A 19,305-nucleotide genomic window follows, 5' to 3' on the forward strand; every position below is an offset into this window, starting at 1 on the left:
TCTAATCTCTCGGTCGCCCTGTCTCTGTCTCTGTAATCTCTGTCTTGCTCACCCTCTCTCTCTCTGGGTTGCGCTCTCTCTCTGTAATCTCTATGTTGTGCTCTCTCTGTCTCTGCAATCTATGGGTTGCCCTGTCTCTCTGTCTCTGTAATCTCTGGGTTACACACTGTCTCTGTAATCTCTGGGTGGCCCTCCCTCTCTCTCTGCCTGTAATCTCTGTGTTGCTCGCTCTCTCTGTAATGTCTGGGTTGCACTGTCACTGTCTCTGTAATCTCTGTGTTGCTCACTCTCTCTCTCTCTCTGTAATCTCTGTGTTGCCCTCTCACACTGTCTCTGTAATCTCTGTGTTGCTCTCTCTCTCTCTCTCTCTCTGTAATTTCTGGGTTGCTTGATCTCTGTCTCTGTAATCTCTGGGTTGCTCGCTCCCTCTCTCTCTCTCTGTAATCTCTGTGTTGCTCTCTCTCTCTCTCTGTAATTGCTGGGTTGCTCGCTCTCTGTCTCTGCCCCCTTAATTTGACAATTGATAACTGATGAGGAACATAAATCTGAATCTCACAAACAGTCCAATTAGAGTGCTTAAGGAATACTTGTTAGATATTCACAGGTGGGTTTGTGTTGCAGGGCTCGTCTTGCTCACCAATCTGAAATCTACAGTGTTTATCACCTATTCCCAAAGACAATTTCCACGTTCTAATGAGGATGGCATCTTGTAACAATATGCTAATTACCTAAATTAATTAACTTTGATATTTGTAATCTGTAATCTCTTTCTGTCTGTAATCTCTGTGTTGCTCACTCTCTCTCTCTAATCTCTCGGTCGCCCTGTCTCTGTCTCTGTAATCTCTGTCTTGCTCACCCTCTCTCTCTCTGGGTTGTGCTCTCTCTCTGTAATCTCTATGTTGTGCTCTCTCTGTCTCTGCAATCTATGGGTTGCCCTGTCTCTCTGTCTCTGTAATCTCTGGGTTACACACTGTCTCTGCAATCTCTGCGTTGCTCACTCTCTCTCTTTAATCTCTTGGTTGCCCTCTCTCTCTCTCCGTATGTAATCTCTGTGTTGCTCAGTCTCTCTCTCTCTCTCTCTCTCTGTAATCTCTGTGTTGCTCTCATTCTCTCTGTCATCTCTGTGTTGCCCTCTCTCGCTGTAATCTCTGGGTTACCCACTCTCTCTGTCTCTGTAATCTCTGGGTTACACTCTGTTTCTGTAATCTCTGGGTTATGCTCTCTCTGTCTCTGTAATCTCTGTGTTGATCGCTCTCTCTCTCTGTAATCTGTGTTGCTCTCTCTCTCTATAGCCTCTGGGTTGCCCTGTCTCTGTCTCTGTAATCTCTGTGTTGCTCATTCTCTCTCTCTGTAATCTCTGTGTTGCTCTCACTCTCTCTGTCATCTCTGTGTTGCCGTCTCTCGCTGTAATCTCTGGGTTGCCCTCTCTCTCTGTCTCTGTAATCTCTGGGTTACACACTGTCTCTGTAACCTCTGTGTTGCTCACTCTCTCTCTGTAATCTCAGGGTTGCCCTCTCTCTGTCTCTGTAATCTCTGTGTTACACTCTCCCTCTGTCTCTGTAATCTCTGGGTTGACATCACTGTCTCTGTAATCTCTGGGTTACGCACTGTCTCTGTAATTTCTGGGTTGCTCTCTCTCTCTCTCTCTGTAATCTCTAGGTTACGCTCTCTCTGTCTCTGTAATCTCTGGGTTGCCCTCTCTCTGTCTCTGTAATCTCTTGGTTAGCCTTTCTCTCTCTGTAATCTCTGGGTTATGCTATCTCCGTCTCTCTAATCTCTGTGTTGCTCACTCTCTCTCTCTATATAATCTGTGTTGCTCTCTCTCTCTATAGTCTCTGGGTTGCCCTGTCTCCGTCTCTGTAATCTCTGTGTTGCTCACTCTCTCTCTCTCTCTGTAATCTCTGGGTTGCCCTCTCTCTCTGTCTCTGTAATCTCTGTGTTGCTCACTATCTCTCTCTCTCTGTAATCTCTGTGTTGCTCTCACTCTCTCTGTCATCTCTGTGTTGCCATCTCTCTCTGTAATCTTTGGGTTGCCCTCTCACTCTGTCTCTGTAATCTCTGTGTTGCCTCTATAATCTATGGGTTGCCCTGTCTCTCTGTCTCTGTAATCTCTGCGTTACACACTGTCTCTGTAATCTCTGTGTTGCTCGCTCTCTCTCTCTGTAATCTCTGGGTTGCCCTGTCTCTGTCTCTGTAATCTCTGTGTTGCTCTCACTCTCTCTGTAATCTCTGTCTTGCCCTCTCTCTCTGTAATCTCTTGGTTGCCCTCTCTCTCTGTCTCTGTCATTTCTGGGTTGGTCTCTCTCTCTCTCTCTCTCTCTCTCTGTAATCTCTGTGTTGCTCTCATTCTCTCTGTCATCTCTGTGTTGCCCTCTCTCGCTGTAATCTCTGGGTTGCCCTGTCTCTCTGTCTCTGTAATCTCTGGGTTACACATTGTCTCTGTAATCTCTGTGTTGCTCGCTCTCTCTCTCTCTCTGTAATCTCTGCGTCGCCCTGTCTCTGTCTCTGTAATATCTGTGTTGCTCGCTCTCTCTCTGTAATTTGTGTTGCTCTCGCTCTCCGTAATCTCTGGGTTGCCCTCTCCCTGTAATCTCTGGGTTGCCCTCTCTCTCTGTCTCTGTAAACTCTGGGTTACACACTGTCCCTGTAATCTCTGTGTAGCCCTCTCTCTCTGTAATCTCTGTGTTGCCCTCTCTCTCTCTGTAATCTCTGTGTAGCCCTCTTTCTCTGTAATCTCTGTGTTACCCTCTCTCTGTCTCTGTAATCCCTGTGTTGCTCTCTCTCTGTAATCTCTGGGTTGCACACTCTCTGTCTCTGTAATCTCTAGGTTGCCTTCTCTCTGTCTCTGTAATCTAAGGGTTACACTCTGTTTCTATAATCGCTGGGTTGCCCTCTCTCTCTGTAATCTCTGGGTTGCCCTCTCTCTGTCTCTGTAATCCCTGTGTTGCTCTCTCTCTGTAATCTCGGGGTTGCACACTCTCTGTCACTGTAATCTTAGTGTTGCCCTCTCTCTCTGTAATCTCTATGTTGCTCTCTCCCTCTCTCTCTGGGTTGCGCTCTCTCTCTGTAATCTCTATGTTGTGCTCTCTCTGTCTCTGCAATCTATGGGTTGCCCTGTCTCTCTGTCTCTGTAATCTCTGGGTTACACACTGTATCTGTAATCTCTGGGTTGCCCTCCCTCTCTCTCTGTCTGTAATCTCTGTGTTGCTCGCTCTCTCTCTGTAATCTCTGGGTTGCACTGTCTCTGTCCCTGTAATCTCTGTGTTGCTCACTCTCTCTCTCTCTCTGTAATCTCTGTGTTGCTCTCTCTCTCTCTGTAATCTCTGTGTTGCCCTCTCACACGGTCTCTGTAATCTCTGTGTTGCTCTCTCTCTCTCTCTGTAATTTCTGGGTTGCTTGCTCTCTGTCTCTGTAATCTCTGGGTTGCTCGCTCCCTCTCTCTCTCTCTGTAATCTCTGGGTTGCTCTCTCTCTCTGTAATCTTTGGGTTGCCCTCTCACTCTGTCTCTGTAATTTCTGTGTTGCTCTCTCTCTCTCTGTAATTGCTGGGTTGCTCGCTCTCTGTCTCTGTAATACCGGGGTTACACACTGTCTCTGCAATCTCTGCGTTGCTCACTCTCTCTCTGTAATCTCTGGGTTGCCCTCTCTCTCTCTCCGTCTGTAATCTCTGTGTTGCTCAGTCTCTCTCTCTCTCTCTCTCTCTCTCTGTAATCTCTGTGTTGCTCTCATTCTCTCTGTCATCTCTGTGTTGCCCTCTCTAGCTGTAATCTCTGGGTTGCCCTCTCTCTCTGTCTCTGTAATTTCTGGGTTACACACTGTCTCTGTAATCTCTGTGTTGCTCACTCTCTCTCTGGAATCTCTGGGTTGCCTTCTCTCTGTCTCTGTAATTTCTGTGTTACACTCTCCCTCTGTCTCTGTAATTTCTGGGTTGACCTCTCTATCTCTGTAATCTCTGGGTTACGCACTGTCTCTGTAATTTCTGGGTTGCTCTCTCTCTCTCTCTCTGTAATCACTAGGTTACACTCTCTCTGCCTCTGTAATCTCTGGGATAGCCTCTCTCTCTCTGTAATCTCGGGGTTATGTTCTCTCTCTATCTCTTAGCTCTAGGTTGCCCTCTCTCTGTCTCTGTAATCTCTGGGTTACACTCTGTTTCTGTAATCTCTGGGTTATGTTCTCTCTGTCTCTGTAATCTCTGTGTTGCTCGCTCTCTCTATCTCTGTAATCTGTGTTGCTCTCTCTCTCTATAGTCTCTGGGTTGCCCTGTCTCTGTCTCTGTAATCTCTGTGTTGCTCATTCTCTCTCTCTCTCTGTAATCTCTGTGTTGCTCTCACTCTCTCTGTCATCTCTGTGTTGCCCTCTCTCTCTGTAATCTCTGGGTTGCCCTCTCTCTCTGTCTCTGTAATCTCTGTGTTGCTCAATCGCTCTCTCTCTGTAATCTCTGTGTTGCTCGCACTCTCTCTGTTATCTCTGTGTTGCCATCTCTGTAATCTTTTGGTTGCCCTCTCACTCTGTCTCTGTAATCTCTGTGTTGCTCACTCTCTCTCTGTAATCTCTGGGTTGCCCTCTCTCTGTCTCTGTAATCTCTGTGTTACACTCTCCCTCTGTCTCTGTAATTTCTGGGTTGACCTCTCTGTCTCTGTAATCTCTGGGTTACGCACTGTCTCTGTAATCTCTGGGTTGCTCTCTCTCTTTCTGTCTGTAATCTCTGTGTTGCTCACTCTCTCTCTCTGTAATCTCTCGGTCGCCCTGTCTCTGTCTCTGTAATCTCTGTCTTGCTCACCCTCTCTCTCTCTGGGTTGCGCTCTCTCTCTGTAATCTCTATGTTGTGCTCTCTCTGTCTCTGCAATCTATGGGTTGCCCTGTCTCTCTGTCTCTGTAATCTCTGGGTTACACACTGTCTCTGTAATCTCTGGGTTGCCCTCCCTCTCTCTCTGTCTGTAATCTCTGTGTTGCTCGCTCTCTCTGTAATGTATGGGTTGCACTGTCACTGTCTCTGTAATCTCTGTGTTGCTCACTCTCTCTCTCTCTCTGTAATCTCTGTGTTGCCCTCTCACACTGTCTCTGTAATCTCTGCGTTGCTCTCTTTCTCTCTCTGTAATTTCTGGGTTGCTTGATCTCCGTCTCTGTAGTCACTGGGTTGCTGGCTCCCTTCTCTCTCTCTCTGTAATCTCTGGGTTGCTCTCTCTCTCTGTAATCTTTGGGTTGCCCTCTCACTCTGTCTCTGTAATCTCTGTGTTGCTCTCTCTCTCTCTGTAATTGCTGGGTTGCTCCCTCTCTGTCTCTGTAATCTCGGGGTTACACACTGTCTCTGTAATCTCTGGGTTGCCCTCCCTCTCTCTCTGTCTGTAATCTCTGTGTTGCTCGCTCTCTCTGTAATGTATGGGTTGCACTGTCACTGTCTCTGTAATCTCTGTGTTGCTCACTCTCTGTAATCTCTGTGTTGCCCTCTCACACTGTCTCTGTAATCTCTGTGTTGCTCTCTTTCTCTCTCTGTAATTTCTGGGTTGCTTGATCTCTGTCTCTGTAATCACTGGGTTGCTGGCTCCCTCTCTCTCTCTCTGTAATCTCTGGGTTGCTCTTTCTCTCTGTAATCTTTGGGTTGCCCTCTCACTCTGTCTCTGTAATCTCTGTGTTGCTCTCTCTCTCTCTGTAATTGCTGGGTTGCTCCCTCTCTGTCTCTGTAATCTCGGGGTTACACACTGTCTCTGCAATCTCTGCGTTGCTCACTCTCTCTCTGTAATCTCTGGGTTGCCCTCTCTCTCTCTCCGTATGTAATCTCTGTGTTGCTCAGTCTCTCTCTCTCTCTCTCTCTCTCTGTAATCTCTGTGTTGCTCTCATTGTCTCTGTCATCTCTGTGTTGCCCTCTCTCGCTGTAATCTCTGGGTTGCCCTCTCTCTCTGTCTCTGTAATTTCTGGGTTACACACTGTCCCTGTAATCTCTGTGTTGCTCACTCTCTCTCTGTAATCTCTGGGTTGCCCTCTCTCTGTCTCTGTAATCTCTGTGTTACACTCTCCCTCTGTCTCTGTAATTTCTGGGTTGACTTCTCTGTCTCTGTAATCTCTGGGTTACGTACTGTCTCTGTAATTTCTGGGTTGCTCTCACTCTCTCTCTCTGTAATCACTAGGTTACGCTCTCTGTGTCTCTGTAATATCTGGGTTGCCCTCTCTCTGTCTCTGTAATCTCTGGGTTAGCCTCTCTCTCTCTGTAATCTCGGGGTTACGTTCTCTCTCTATCTCTTATCTCTAGGTTGCCCTCTCTCTGTCTCTGTAATCTCTGGGTTACACTCTGTTTCTGTAATCTCTGGTTTATGCTCTCTCCGTCTCTGTAATCTCTGTGTTGATCGCTCTCTCTCTCTCTCTGTAATCTGTGTTGCTCTCTCTCTCTATAGTCTCTGGGTTGCCCTGTCTCTGTCTCTGTAATCTCTGTGTTGCTCACTCTCTCTCTCTGTAATCTCTGTGTTGCTCTCACTCTCTCAGTCATCTCTATGTTGCCCTCACTCTCTGTAATCTCTCGGTTGCCCTCTCTCTGTCTCTGTAATCTCTGTGTTACACTCACCCTCTGTCTCTGTAATTTCTGGGTTGACCTCTCTGTCTCTGTAATCTCTGGGTTACAGACTGTCTCTGTAATCTCTGGGTTGCTCACTCTCTCTCTGTCTGTGATCTCTGTGTTGCTCACTCTCTCTCTGTAATCTCTCGGTCGCCCTGTCTCTGTCTCTGTAATCTCTGTGTTGCTCTCTCTCTCTCTCTCTCTCTCTCTCTGTAATCTCTGTGTTGCTCTCATTCTCTCTGTCATCTCTGTGTTGCCCTCTCTCGCTGTAATCTCTGGGTTGCCCTCTCTCTCTGTCTCTGTAATCTCTGGGTTACACACTGTCTCTGTAATCTCTGTGTTGCTCACTCTCTCTCTGTAATCTCTGTGTTACACTCTCCCTCTGTCTCTGTAATCTCTGGGTTGACATCACTGTCTCTGTAATCTCTGGGTTACGCACTGTCTCTGTAATTTCTGGGTTGCTCTCTCTCTCTGTAATCTCTAGGTTACACTCTCTCTGTCTCTGTAATCTCTGGGTTAGCCTTTCTCTCTCTGTAATTTCTGGGTTATGCTCTCTCCGTCTCTGTAATCTCTGTGTTGCTCGCTCTCTCTCTCTCTATAATCTGTGTTGCTCTCTCTCTCTATAGTCTCTGGGTTGCCCTGTCTCTGTCTCTGTAATCTCTGTGTTGCTCACTCTCTCTCTCTGTAATCTCTGTGTTGCTCTCACTCTCTCTGTCATCTCTGTTTTGCCCTCTCTCTCTGTAATCTTTGGGTTGCCCTCTCACTCTGTCTCTGTAATCTCTGTGTTGCTCACTCTCTCTCTCTAATCTCGGGTTGCCCTCTCTCTCTGTCTCTGTAATCTCTGGGTTACACACTGTATCTGTAATCTCTGTGTTGCTCACTCTCTCTCTGTAATCTCTGGGTTGCCCTCTCTCTGTCTCTGTAATCTCTGGGTTACACTCTGTTTCTGTAATCTCTGGGTTATGCTCTCTCTGTCTCTGTAATCTCTGTGTTGCTCACTCTCTATCTCTCTCTCTGTAATCTGTGTTGCTCTCTCTCTCTGTAATCTCTGTGTTGCTCACTCTCTCTCTGTAATCTCTGGGTCGCCCTGTCTCTGTAATCTCTGTGTTGCTCACTCTCTCTCCCTCTCTCTGTAATCTCTGTGTTGCTCTCAAACTCCCTGTCATCTCTGTGTTGCCCTCTCTCGCTGTAATCTCTGGGTTGCCCTCTCTCTCTGTCTCTGTAATCTCTGGGTTACACACTCTCTCTCTGTAATCTCTGGGTGGCCCTCTCTCTGTCTCTGTAATCTCTTGGTTCGCCTTTCTCTCTCTGTAATCTCAGGGTTATGCTCTCTCCGTCTCTGTAATCTCTGTGTTGCTCACTTTCTCTATCTCTCTCTGTAATCTGTGTTGCTCTCTCTCTCTGTAATCTCTGGGTTGCCCTCTCTCTGTAATCTCTGTGTTACACTCTCCCTCTGTCTCTGTAATCTCTGGGTTACACACTGTCTCTGTAATCTCTGGGTTGCTCTCTCTCTCTCTGTAATCTCTGGATTGCCCTCTCTCACCGTCTCTGTAATCTCCGGGTTGCCCTATCTCTATCTCTCTCTGTAATCTCTGGGTTACCCTGTCTCTGTCATCTCTGGGTTACGTCCTCTCTCTATCTCTTATCTCTAGGTTGCCCTCTCTCTGTCTCTGTAATCTGTGTTGCTCTCTCTCTCTATAGTCTCTGGGTTGCCCTGTCTCTGTCTCTGTAATCTCTGTGTTGCTCACTCTCTCTCTCTCTGTAATCTCTGTGTTGCTCTCACTCTCTCTGTCATCTCTGTGTTGCCATCTCTCTCTGTAATCTTTGGGTTGCCCTCTCACTCTGTCTCTGTAATCTCTATGTTGCTCACTCTCTCTCTGTAATCTCTGGGTTGCCCTCTCTCTGTCTCTGTAATCGCTGTGTTACACTCTCCCTCTGTCTCTGTAATTTCTGGGTTGCTCTCTCTCTTTCTGTCTGTAATCTCTGTGTTGCTCACTCTCTCTCTCTAATCTCTCGGTCGCCCTGTCTCTGTCTCTGTAATCTCTGTCTTGCTCACCCTCTCTCTCTCTGGGTTGCGCTCTCTCTCTGTAATCTCTATGTTGTGCTCTCTCTGTCTCTGCAATCTATGGGTTGCCCTGTCTCTCTGTCTCTGTAATCTCTGGGTTACACACTGTCTCTGTAATCGCTGGGTTGCCCTCCCTCTCTCTCTGTCTGTAATCTCTGTGTTGCTCGCTCTCTCTGTAATGTCTGGGTTGCACTGTCACGGTCTCTGTAATCTCTGTGTTGCTCACTCTCTCTCTCTCTCTGTAATCTCTGTGTTGCTCTCTCTCTCTCCCTCTCTGTAATCTCTGTGTTGCCCTCTCACACTGTCTCTGTAATCTCTGTGTTGCTCTCTCTCTCTCTCTCTCTCTGTAATTTCTGGGTTGCTTGATCTCTGTCTCTGTAATCTCTGGGTTCATCGCTCCCTCTCTCTCTCTCTGTAATCTCTGTGTTGCTCTCTCTCTCTCTCTAATCTCTCGGTCGCCCTGTCTCTGTCTCTGTAATCTCTGTCTTGCTCACCCTCTCTCTCTCTGGGTTGCGCTCTCTCTCTGTAATCTCTATGTTGTGCTCTCTCTGTCTCTGCAATCTATGGGTTGCCCTGTCTCTCTGTCTCTGTAATCTCTGGGTTACACACTGTCTCTGTAATCTCTGGGTTGCCTTCCCTCTCTCTCTGTCTGTAATCTCTGTGTTGCTCGCTCTCTCTGTAATGTCTGGGTTGCACTGTCACTGTCTCTGTAATCTCTGTGTTGCTCACTCTCTCTCTCTCTCTGTAATCTCTGTGTTGCTCTCTATCTCTCTCTCTCTGTAATCTCTGTGTTGCCCTCTCACACTGTCTCTGTAATCTCTGTGTTGCTCTCTCTCTCTCTCTCTCTGTAATTTCTGGGTTGCTTGATCTCTGTCTCTGTAATCTCTGGGTTGCTCGCTCCCTCTCTCTCTCTCTCTGTAATCTCTGTGTTGCTCTCTCTCTCTCTGTAATTGCTGAGTTGCTCACTCTCTGTCTCTGTAATCTCGGGGTTACACACTGTCTCTGCAATCTCTGCATTGCTCACTCTCTCTCTGTAATCTCTGGGTTGCCCTCTCTCTCTCTCCATATGTAATCTGTGTGTTGCTCAGTCTCTCTCTCTCTCTCTCTCTCTCTGTAATCTCTGTGTTGCTCTCATTTTCTCTGTCATCTCTGTGTTGCCCTCTCTCGCTGTAATCTCTGGGTTGCCCACTCTCTCTGTCTCTGTTATCTCTGTGTTGATCGCTCTCTCTCTCTCTGTAATCTGTGTTGCTCTCTCTCTCTATAGTCTCTGGGTTGCCCTGTCTCTGACTCTGTAATCTCTGTGTTGCTCACTCTCTCTCTCTGTAATCTCTGTGTTGCTCTCACTCTCTCTGTCATCTCTGTGTCGCCCTCTCTCTCTGTAATCTTTGGGTTGCCCTCTCACTCTGTCTCTGTAATCTCTGTGTTGCTCACTCTCTCTCTCTCTCTGTAATCTCTGTGTTGCTCTCATTCTCTCTGTCATCTCTGTGTTGCCCTCTCTCGCTGTAATCTCTGGGTTGCCCTCTCCCTCTGTCTCTGTAATCTCTGGGTTACACACTGTCTCTGTAATCTCTGTGTTGCTCACTCTCTCTCTGTAATCTCTGGGTTGCCCTCTCTCTGTCTCTGTAATCTCTGTGTTACACTCTACCTCTGTCTCTGTAATCTCTGGGTTGACATCACTGTCTCTGTAATCTCTGGGTTACGCACTGTCTCTGTAATTTCTGGGTTGCTCTCTCTCTCTCTCTCTGTAATCTCTAGGTTACGCTCTCACTGTCTCTGTAATCTCTGGGTTGCCCTCTCCCTGTCTCTGTAATCTCGGGGTTGCCCTCTCTCTCTGTCTCTGTAATCTCTTGGTTAGCCTTTCTCTCTCTGTAATCTCTGGGTTATGCTCTCTCCGTCTCTGTAATCTCCGTGTTGCTCGCTCTCTCTCTCTCTATAATCTGTGTTGCTCTCACTCTCTATAGTCTCTGGGTTGCCCTGTCTCTGTCTCTGTAATCTCTGTGTTGCTCACTCTCTCTCTCTGTATGTAATCTCTGTGTTGCTCAGTCTCTCTCTCTCTCTCTCTCTCTGTAATCTCTGTGTTGCTCTCATTCTCTCTGTCATCTCTGTGTGGCCCTCTCTCGCTGTAATCTCTGGGTTGCCCTCTCTCTCTGTCTCTGTAATTTCTGGGTTACACACTGTCCCTGTAATCTCTGTGTTGCTCACTCTCTCTCTGTAATCTCTGGGTTGCCCTCTCTCTGTCTCTGTAATCTCTGTGTTACACTCTCCCTCTGTCTCTGTAATTTCTGGGTTGACTTCTCTGTCTCTGTAATCTCTGGGTTATGCACTGTCTCTGTAATTTCTGGGTTGCTCTCACTCTCTCTCTCTGTAATCACTGGGTTACGCTCTCTGTGTCTCTGTAATCTCTGGGTTGCCCTCTCTCTGTCTCTGTAATCTCTGGGTTAGCCTCTCTCTTTCTGTAATCTCGGGGTTACGTTCTCTCTCTATCTCTTATCTCTAGGTTGCCCACTCTCTGTCTCTGTAATCTCTGGGTTACACTCTGTTTCTGTAATCTCTGGGTTATGCTCTCTCTGTCTCTGTAATCTCTGTGTTGATCGCTCTCTCTCTCTCTCTCTCTGTAATCTGTGTTGCTCTCTCTCTCTATAGTCTCTGGGTTGCCCTGTCTCTGTCTCTGTAATCTCTGTGTTGCTCACTCTCTCTCTCTGTAATCTCTGTGTTGCTCTCACTCTCTCTGTCATCTCTGTGTTGCCCTCTCTCTCTGTAATCTTTGGGTTGCCCTCTCACTCTGTCTCTGTAATCTCTGTGTTGCTCACTCTCTCTCTGTAATCTCTGGGTTGCCCTCTCTCTGTCTCTGTAATCTCTGTGTTACACTCTCCCTCTGTCTCTGTAATTTCTGGGTTGACCTCTCTGTCTCTGTAATCTCTGGGTTACACACTGTCTCTGTAATCTCTGGGTTGCTCACTCTCTCTCTGTCTGTAATCTCTGTGTTGCTCACTCTCTCTCTGTAATCTCTCGGTCGCCCTGTCTCAGTCTCTGTAATCTCTGTGTTGCTCACTCTCTCTCTCTCTCTCTCTGTAATCTCTGTGTTGCTCTCATTCTCTCTGTCATCTCTGTGTTGCCCTCTCTCGCTGTAATCTCTGGGTTGCCCTCTCTCTCTGTCTCTGTAATCTCTGGGTTACGCACTGTCTCTGTAATTTCTGGGTTGCTCACTCTCTCTGTAATCTCTAGGTTACGCTCTCTCTGTCTCTGTAATCTCTGGGTTAGCCTTTCTCTCTCTGTAATCTCTGGGTTATGCTCTCTCCGTCTCTGTAATCTCTGTGTTGCTCGCTCTCTCTCTCTCTATATAATCTGTGTTGCTCTCTCTCTCTATAGTCTCTGGGTTGCCCTGTCTCTGTCTCTGTAATCTCTGTGTTGCTCACTCTCTCTCTCTGTAATCTCTGTGTTGCTCTCACTCTCTCTGTCATCTCTGTGTTGCCCTCTCTCTCTGTAATCTCTGGGTTGTCCTCTCTCTCTGTCTCTGTAATCTCTGTGTTGCTCACTATCTCTCTCTCTGTAATCTCTGTGTTGCTCTCACTCTCTCTGTCATCTCTGTGTTGCCATCTCTCTCTGTAATCTTTGGGTTGCCCTCTCACTATGTCTCTGTAATCTCTGTGTTGCTCACTCTCTCTCTGTAATCTCTGGGTTGCCCTCTCTCTGTCTCTGTAATCGCTGTGTTACACTCTCCCTCTGTCTCTGTAATTTCTGGGTTGCTCTCTCTCTTTCTGTCTGTAATCTCTGTGTTGCTCACTCTCTCTCTGTAAGCTCTCGGTCGCCCTGTCTCTGTCTCTGTAATCTCTGTCTTGCTCACCCTCTCTCTCTCTGGGTTGCGCTCTCTCTCTGTAATCTCTATGTTGTGCTCTCTCTGTCACTGCAATCTATGGGTTGCCCTGTCTCTCTGTCTCTGTAATCTCTGGGTTACACACTGTCTCTGTAATCTCTGGGTTGCCCTCCCTCTCTCTCTGCCTGTAATCTCTGTGTTGCTCTCACTCTCTCTGTCATCTCTGTGTTGCCCTCTCTCTCTGTAATCTCTGGGTTGCCCTCTCTCTCTGTCTCTGTAATCTCTGTGTTGCTCACTCTCTCTCTCTAATCTCGGGTTGCCCTCTCTCTCTGTCTCTGTAATCTCTGGGTTACACACTGTATCTGTAATCGCTGTGTTGCTCACTCTCTCTCTGTAATCTCTGGGTTGCCCTCTCTCTGTCTCTGTAATCTCTGGGTTACACTCTGTTTCTGTAATCTCTGGGTTATGCTCTCTCTGTCTCTGCAAACTCTGTGTTGCTCACTCTCTCTCTCTCTCTCTGTAATCTGTGTTGCTCTCTCTCTGTAATCTCTGTGTTGCTCACTCTCTCTCTGTAATCTCTGGGTCGCCCTGTCTCTGTAATCTCTGTGTTGCTCACTCTCTCTCCCTTTCTCTGTAATCTCTGTGTTGCTCTCAAACTCCCTGTCATCTCTGTGTTGCCCTCTCTCGCTGTAATCTCTGGGTTGCCCTCTCTCTCTGTCTCTGTAATCTCTGGGTTACACACTCTCTCTCTGTAATCTCTGGGTGGCCCTCTCTCTGTCTCTGTAATCTCTTGGTTAGCCTTTCTCTCTCTGTAATCTCTGGGTTATGCTCTCTCCGTCTCTGTAATCTCTGTGCTGCTCACTCTCTCTGTCTCTCTCTGTAATCTGTGTTGCTCTCTCTCTCTGTAATCTCTGGGTTGCCCTCTCTCTGTAATCTCTGTGTTACACTCTCCCTCTGTCTCTGTAATCTCTGGGTTACACACTGTCTCTGTAATCTCTGGGTTGCTCTCTCTCTCTCTCTGTAATCTCTGGGTTGCCCTCTCTAACCGTCTCTGTAATCTCCGGGTTGCCCTATCTCTATCTCTCTCTGTAATCTCTGGGTTACCCTGTCTCTGTCATCTCTGGGTTACGTCCTCTCTCTATCTCTTATCTCTAGGTTGCCCTCTCTCTGTCTCTGTAATCTGTGTTGCTCTCTCTCTCTATAGTCTCTGGGTTGCCCTCTCTCTCTGTCTCTGTAATCTCTGTGTTGCTCACTATCTCTCTCTCTGTAATCTCTGTGTTGCTCTCACTCTCTCTGTCATCTCTGTGTTGCCATCTCTCTCTGTAATCTTTGGGTTGCCCTCTCACTCTGTCTCTGTAATCTCTATGCTGCTCACTCTCTCTCTGTAATCTCTGGGTTGCCCTCTCTCTGTCTCTGTAATCGCTGTGTTACACTCTCCCTCTGTCTCTGTAATTTCTGGGTTGCTCTCTCTCTTTCTGTCTGTAATCTCTGTGTTGCTCAGTATCTCTCTCTAATCTCTCGGTCGCCCTGTCTCTGTCTCTGTAATCTCTGTCTTGCACACCCTCTCTCTCTCTGGGTTGCGCTCTCTCTCTGTAATCTCTATGTTGTGCTCTCTCTGTCTCTGCAATCTATGGGTTGCCCTGTCTCTCTGTCTCTGCAATCTCTGGGTTACACACTGTCTCTGTAATCTCTGGGTTGCCCTCCCTCTCTCTCTGCCTGTAATCTCTGTGTTGCTCGCTCTCTCTGTAATGTCTGAGTTGCACTGTCACTGTCTCTGTAATCTCTGTGTTGCTCACACTCTCTCTCTCTCTGTAATCTCTGTGTTGCCCTCTCACACTGTCTCTGTAATCTTTGTGTTGCTCTCTCTCTCTCTCTCTCTGTAATTTCTGGGTTGCTTGATCTCGGTCTCTGTAATCTCTGGGTTGCTCGCTCCCGCTCTCTCTCTCTGTAATCTCTGTGTTGCTCTCTCTCTCTCTGTAATTGCTGGGTTGCTCGCTCTCTGTCTCTGTAATCTCGGGGGTTACACACTGTCTCTGCAATCTCTGCGTTGCTCACTCTCTCTCTGTAATCTCTGGGTTGCCCTCTCTCTCTCTCCGTATGTAATCTCTGTGTTGCTCAGTCTCTCTCTCTCTCTCTCTCTGTAATCTCTGTGTTGCTCTCATTCTCTCTGTCATCTCTGTGTTGCCCTCTCTCGCTGTAATCTCTGGGTTGCCCACTCTCTCTGTCTCTGTAATCTCTGGGTTACACAATGTTTCTGTAATCTCTATGTTATGCTCTCTCTGTCTCTATAATCTCTGTGTTGATCGCTCTCTCTCTCTCTGTAATCTGTGTTGCTCTCTCTCTCTATAGCCTCTGGGTTGCCCTGTCTCTGTCTCTGTAATCTCTGTGTTGCTCACTCTCTCTCTCTGTAATCTCTGTGTTGCTCTCACTCTCTCTGTCATCTCGGTGTTGCCCTCTCTCTCTGTAATCTTTGGGTTGCCCTCTCTCACTCTCTCTGTCATCTCTGTGTTGCCCTCTCTCTCTGTAATCTCTGGGTTGCCCTCTCTCTCTGTCTCTGTAATCTCTGTGTTGCTCACTCTCTCTCTCTGTAATCTCTGTGTTGCTCTCTCTCTCTCTGTAATTGCTGAGTTGCTCACTCTCTGTCTCTGTAATCTCGGGGTTACACACTGTCTCTGCAATCTCTGCATTGCTCACTCTCTCTCTGTAATCTCTGGGTTGCCCTCTCTCTCTCTCCATATGTAATCTGTGTGTTGCTCAGTCTCTCTCTCTCTCTCTCTCTCTGTAATCTCTGTGTTGCTCTCATTTTCTCTGTCATCTCTGTGTTGCCCTCTCTCGCTGTAATCTCTGGGTTGCCCACTCTCTCTGTCTCTGTTATCTCTGTGTTGATCGCTCTCTCTCTCTCTGTAATCTGTGTTGCTCTCTCTCTCTATAGTCTCTGGGTTGCCCTGTCTCTGACTCTGTAATCTCTGTGTTGCTCACTCTCTCTCTCTGTAATCTCTGTGTTGCTCTCACTCTCTCTGTCATCTCTGTGTCGCCCTCTCTCTCTGTAATCTTTGGGTTGCCCTCTCACTCTGTCTCTGTAATCTCTGTGTTGCTCACTCTCTCTCTCTCTCTGTAATCTCTGTGTTGCTCTCATTCTCTCTGTCATCTCTGTGTTGCCCTCTCTCACTGTAATCTCTGGGTTGCCCTCTCTCTCTGTCTCTGTAATCTCTGGGTTACACACTGTCTCTGTAATCTCTGTGTTGCTCACTCTCTCTCTGTAATCTCTGGGTTGCCCTCTCTCTGTCTCTGTAATCTCTGTGTTACACTCTACCTCTGTCTCTGTAATCTCTGGGTTGACATCACTGTCTCTGTAATCTCTGGGTTACGCACTGTCTCTGTAATTTCTGGGTTGCTCTCTCTCTCTCTCTCTGTAATCTCTAGGTTACGCTCTCACTGTCTCTGTAATCTCTGGGTTGCCCTCTCCCTGTCTCTGTAATCTCGGGGTTGCCCTCTCTCTCTGTCTCTGTAATCTCTTGGTTAGCCTTTCTCTCTCTGTAATCTCTGGGTTATGCTCTCTCCGTCTCTGTAATCTCCGTGTTGCTCGCTCTCTCTCTCTCTATAATCTGTGTTGCTCTCACTCTCTATAGTCTCTGGGTTGCCCTGTCTCTGTCTCTGTAATCTCTGTGTTGCTCACTCTCTCTCTCCGTATGTAATCTCTGTGTTGCTCAGTCTCTCTCTCTCTCTCTCTCTGTAATCTCTGTGTTGCTCTCATTCTCTCTGTCATCTCTGTGTGGCCCTCTCTTGCTGTAATCTCTGGGTTGCCCTCTCTCTCTGTCTCTGTAATTTCTGGGTTACACACTGTCCCTGTAATCTCTGTGTTGCTCACTCTCTCTCTGTAATCTCTGGGTTGCCCTCTCTCTGTCTCTGTAATCTCTGTGTTACACTCTCCCTCTGTCTCTGTAATTTCTGGGTTGACTTCTCTGTCTCTGTAATCTCTGGGTTATGCACTGTCTCTGTAATTTCTGGGTTGCTCTCACTCTCTCTCTCTGTAATCACTGGGTTACGCTCTCTGTGTCTCTGTAATCTCTGGGTTGCCCTCTCTCTGTCTCTGTAATCTCTGGGTTAGCCTCTCTCTTTCTGTAATCTCGGGGTTACGTTCTCTCTCTATCTCTTATCTCTAGGTTGCCCTCTCTCTGTCTCTGTAATCTCTGGGTAACACTCTGTTTCTGTAATCTCTGGGTTATGCTCTCTCTGTCTCTGTAATCTCTGTGTTGATCGCTCTCTCTCTCTCTCTCTGTAATCTGTGTTGCTCTCTCTCTCTATAGTCTCTGGGTTGCCCTGTCTCTGTCTCTGTAATCTCTGTGTTGCTCACTCTCTCTCTCTGTAATCTCTGTGTTGCTCTCACTCTCTCTGTCATCTCTGTGTTGCCCTCTCTCTCTGTAATCTTTGGGTTGCCCTCTCACTCTGTCTCTGTAATCTCTGTGTTGCTCACTCTCTCTCTGTAATCTCTGGGTTGCCCTCTCTCTGTCTCTGTAATCTCTGTGTTACACTCTCCCTCTGTCTCTGTAATTTCTGGGTTGACCTCTCTGTCTCTGTAATCTCTGGGTTACACACTGTCTCTGTAATCTCTGGGTTGCTCACTCTCTCTCTGTCTGTAATCTCTGTGTTGCTCACTCTCTCTCTGTAATCTCTCGGTCGCCCTGTCTCAGTCTCTGTAATCTCTGTGTTGCTCACTCTCTCTCTCTCTCTCTCTCTGTAATCTCTGTGTTGCTCTCATTCTCTCTGTCATCTCTGTGTTGCCCTCTCTCGCTGTAATCTCTGGGTTGCCCTCTCTCTCTGTCTCTGTAATCTCTGGGTTACGCACTGTCTCTGTAATTTCTGGGTTGCTCACTCTCTCTGTAATCTCTAGGTTACGCTCTCTCTGTCTCTGTAATCTCTGGGTTAGCCTTTCTCTCTCTGTAATCTCTGGGTTATGCTCTCTCCGTCTCTGTAATCTCTGTGTTGCTCGCTCTCTCTCTCTCTCTATATAATCTGTGTTGCTCTCTCTCTCTATAGTCTCTGGGTTGCCCTGTCTCTGTCTCTGTAATCTCTGTGTTGCTCACTCTCTCTCTCTCTGTAATCTCTGTGTTGCTCTCACTCTCTCTGTCATCTCTGTGTTGCCCTCTCTCTCTGTAATCTCTGGGTTGTCCTCTCTCTCTGTCTCTGTAATCTCTGTGTTGCTCACTATCTCTCTCTCTGTAATCTCTGTGTTGCTCTCACTCTCTCTGTCATCTCTGTGTTGCCATCTCTCTCTGTAATCTTTGGGTTGCCCTCTCACTATGTCTCTGTAATCTCTGTGTTGCTCACTCTCTCTCTGTAATCTCTGGGTTGCCCTCTCTCTGTCTCTGTAATCGCTGTGTTACACTCTCCCTCTGTCTCTGTAATTTCTGGGTTGCTCTCTCTCTTTCTGTCTGTAATCTCTGTGTTGCTCACTCTCTCTCTGTAAGCTCTCGGTCGCCCTGTCTCTGTCTCTGTAATCTCTGTCTTGCTCACCCTCTCTCTCTCTGGGTTGCGCTCTCTCTCTGTAATCTCTATGTTGTGCTCTCTCTGTCACTGCAATCTATGGGTTGCCCTGTCTCTCTGTCTCTGTAATCTCTGGGTTACACACTGTCTCTGTAATCTCTGGGTTGCCCTCCCTCTCTCTCTGCCTGTAATCTCTGTGTTGCTCTCACTCTCTCTGTCATCTCTGTGTTGCCCTCTCTCTCTGTAATCTCTGGGTTGCCCTCTCTCTCTGTCTCTGTAATCTCTGTGTTGCTCACTCTCTCTCTCTAATCTCGGGTTGCCCTCTCTCTCTGTCTCTGTAATCTCTGGGTTACACACTGTATCTGTAATCTCTGTGTTGCTCACTCTCTCTCTGTAATCTCTGGGTTGCCCTCTCTCTGTCTCTGTAATCTCTGGGTTACACTCTGTTTCTGTAATCTCTGGGTTATGCTCTCTCTGTCTCTGCAAACTCTGTGTTGCTCACTCTCTCTCTCTCTCTCTGTAATCTGTGTTGCTCTCTCTCTGTAATCTCTGTGTTGCTCACTCTCTCTCTGTAATCTCTGGGTCGCCCTGTCTCTGTAATCTCTGTGTTGCTCACTCTCTCTCCCTTTCTCTGTAATCTCTGTGTTGCTCTCAAACTCCCTGTCATCTCTGTGTTGCCCTCTCTCGCTGTAATCTCTGGGTTGCCCTCTCTCTCTGTCTCTGTAATCTCTGGGTTACACACTCTCTCTCTGTAATCTCTGGGTGGCCCTCTCTCTGTCTCTGTAATCTCTTGGTTAGCCTTTCTCTCTCTGTAATCTCTGGGTTATGCTCTCTCCGTCTCTGTAATCTCTGTGCTGCTCACTCTCTCTGTCTCTCTCTGTAATCTGTGTTGCTCTCTCTCTCTGTAATCTCTGGGTTGCCCTCTCTCTGTAATCTCTGTGTTACACTCTCCCTCTGTCTCTGTAATCTCTGGGTTACACACTGTCTCTGTAATCTCTGGGTTGCTCTCTCTCTCTCTCTGTAATCTCTGGGTTGCCCTCTCTCACCGTCTCTGTAATCTCCGGGTTGCCCTATCTCTATCTCTCTCTGTAATCTCTGGGTTACCCTGTCTCTGTCATCTCTGGGTTACGTCCTCTCTCTATCTCTTATCTCTAGGTTGCCCTCTCTCTGTCTCTGTAATCTGTGTTGCTCTCTCTCTCTATAGTCTCTGGGTTGCCCTCTCTCTCTGTCTCTGTAATCTCTGTGTTGCTCACTATCTCTCTCTCTGTAATCTCTGTGTTGCTCTCACTCTCTCTGTCATCTCTGTGTTGCCATCTCTCTCTGCAATCTTTGGGTTGCCCTCTCACTCTGTCTCTGTAATCTCTATGCTGCTCACTCTCTCTCTGTAATCTCTGGG

The sequence above is a fragment of the Carcharodon carcharias genome, chromosome 5 (genome assembly GCF_017639515.1).
Source record: "Carcharodon carcharias isolate sCarCar2 chromosome 5, sCarCar2.pri, whole genome shotgun sequence".
In the NCBI taxonomy this organism is placed as follows: domain Eukaryota; kingdom Metazoa; phylum Chordata; class Chondrichthyes; order Lamniformes; family Lamnidae; genus Carcharodon; species Carcharodon carcharias.